Raw genomic sequence first — 2929 nt, 5'->3', positions numbered from 1 at the left:
ACTGGTTCTATAGAAGCAATCCCTTGCCCCATGCAGCATGACATGACTGCTCTCCCACCAAGTTCTCAGCTCTTTACATGCAGGGCAAGTTCTAGGATGAGTGCCTCAGGCTACCACCAGACAGACTGGGCCAGACACATAAGCTCCCATGATTTGTCCAAGGACCACTCTCCTCCTTCTGAAACCAGAATCAGGGATCTGCACTTGGAGCATGGTGCAGGCCAGCCAGGATGCCACAAGATCCTACTGCTTTTGAATACAGAGGTTCCTGAAATCTGGTTGGGGTGGTGAGGTCTGAAGCAGCTTCTGGAGTTTTAGAACAGCCCTGATCAGTAAAGGATGGACCCTGTAGTCTTGATTTACTTGGACAGTCCACTGCAGTAATCAGATGTCTCACTATTGAATCCTCCAAGCTGGCTAAATGACCATATTATTGGATTTGCCTTCGAGTATTTTGCCAATTCATGACTGCTCTGACCAAGTCTGCTTCATCAGCCCCGAAGTCACCCAGTTCATCAAGTGCACTAGCAACCAGCAGAGATAGCCATGCTCTTTGAACCAGTAGATCTCCCCCACAAGTGAGTTGTATTCTTAGCTATCAGTGATAACTCCAACCAAGCAGCTGGGGGAACCCACTGGGGTTTGTTGGTTTATCTCCAAGATAAAAATAGCTTTTCTCATTATGAGAAAAGGAGCAACTCAATCCATGCAAAGCAGGAAGCAGAGAAATTAGGGGCTTTCTTAGGCAGAGAAGAAGAAAAACTGGCCTTTGTGGAAGAGAAAGCCCCTGCTCAACAAAACAGCTGACTGTGGGATGTACGTGATATGTTACTTCTTTAGGCAACAGCCAGAAACACTATTGCAGCTACTCACACCTATATACATCACAAAAAAGAGAGGAGAATGGAAAAATCTCATTGCCAGACTTACTGAAAATTAGTTATTGAAGTATATTTGTGACTTTTTAAGTCTCTTCTTTCTGCCTGTCCCCATTTATTGGATGGCTGCAATCACAGTGCCTGAGGGAAGTTGCCTGGTGCAGGAAAGATTAGTATTTTTACTTTTTCCTGAAAGAATGTCATTTTATGCACTATCCCAGTGGAAAGTTCTACTGTAACTCTGACTTGAGAGCAATATGTTCTGTGAAAGTATCTTGAAGTTATGTACCATAAAAGTAAAAACAACTTAACATTCATTTTACATGAGTTTCAAAAAAGACTTTTTTTCCTATTGGTATAAAATTAATTTCCTTGTGGTCTCCCTTGTCATATTGGCCTGTTCCAAAGTAAAAGCAATGATCTGTAAAACAAATTAAGAAAATGTAAAATCCTGGGTATGAATCTAGTGAAGGGAGTGACAACTAAAAAGAAGAAAACTATAGAAGAACTAAAACATTATTACACAACCTACGTGTTTAAAGAGATCAAGTAGCTGAGGCAAATAAAGACCTAACTTCATTCAAGACCCAATTATTATGAGAATCAGTTATTCTATTCTGTAATATCTCTTCCTTTCATCATGCAAAGGCTTTCCCATCTATTTGTTTAATCTTTGCAAATATTTAATAAAGATGATGTTAGCCCATCAAAAAAAAAGATCCTACTGCTTTTAAGAAATATTTTTTTTAATTCAGTGCTTGCCCTGTAACTGCAGTCCTTTAACTGATTCCTGGAGCCCTGAGAAAGATATTTCACTGGATCTTACCAGCTGTTCAAAGCTTCTGTGTGGGGAGGGAACCCTGAAGCATCTCACCCTGCCATCTTGATCAGAACCTAGTCAAGTGATTTTTGACAAAGGTGCCAAGTATACTCACTTGGGAAAGAATAGTCTCTTCAACAAATAGTGCTAGGAAAACTGGATATCCATATGCAAAAGAATGAAGGTGGACCCCTACTTCATACCATATACAGAAATTAATTCAAAATGGATCAAAGACCTAAATATAAGAACAAAAAAATGTACAATTCCTAGAAGAAAACATACAGAAACATCCTGAGGATCTTGTGGTAGTGGTTTCTTAGGTTTCACATCCAAAGCACAGGCAACAAAAGAAAAAATAGATAAACTCTACTTCAACTCAATTTAAAAAAAAAAAGACCTTGTGCATTAAAGGACTTCAACATGAAAGTAAAAGGCAATCTACAGAGGGGAGAGAATATTTGGAAACCACATATCCAATAAGGGCTTAATATCCAGAATATATAAAGAAACCCTACCACTCAACAGCAAAAAGGTAAACAACCCAATTTAAAAATAAGCAACAGACTTGTTTAAACATTTCCTCAAAGAAGATATACAAATGGTGAAAAAGCACATGAAAAGATTTTCAATACCATCAGCCATCAGGGAAATTAAAAATCAAAACCGCAATGAGATATCATTTCATGCCCACTAGAATGGCAACTATTTTTTAAAACATGGAAAACAGCAAGTGTTGGAGAGGATATGGAGAAATAGGAACACTTGTTCATTGTTGGTGGGAAGATAAAATGGTGCAACTTCTGTAGAAAACAGTTTGATTATTTCTCAGAAAGTTAAATATAGAATTACCATATGACCTGGCAATTCCATTTCTAGGTATATACCCAAAAGAACTGAAAGCAGGGACTCAAACAGATTTGCACACCAATGTGCACAGCAGCATTATTCACAATTGCCAACAGATAGAAACAATCCAAGTGTCCATCAACAGATGAATGGACAAACAAAATGTGGTGTATAGGTACAGTGGAATATTATTTGGACATAAAAAGGTAAGACATTCTGCTGCATGTTACCACATGGATGAACCTCGAAGACACCATGCTGAGTGAAATAAGCCAGACACAAAAGGACAAATATTGTATAGTCTCACTGATATGACATAATTAGAATAAGCAAATCTACAGAATCAGAACTAGAGTACAAGTTGCCAGAGACTGGCATAGGG

General features: G+C 38.5%; 1 pseudogene; it reads left to right on the top strand.

Moving 5' to 3' along the window:
- The first annotated feature begins 339 nt into the window (after positions 1-339).
- Positions 340-940, top strand: LOC143660568 (sentrin-specific protease 8-like; annotated as a pseudogene).
- Positions 941-2929: the final 1989 nt, after the last annotated feature.

Source organism: Tamandua tetradactyla, chromosome 2 (genome assembly GCF_023851605.1).
Source record: "Tamandua tetradactyla isolate mTamTet1 chromosome 2, mTamTet1.pri, whole genome shotgun sequence".
In the NCBI taxonomy this organism is placed as follows: domain Eukaryota; kingdom Metazoa; phylum Chordata; class Mammalia; order Pilosa; family Myrmecophagidae; genus Tamandua; species Tamandua tetradactyla.
This window is presented reverse-complemented; position numbering and strand designations above follow the sequence as displayed.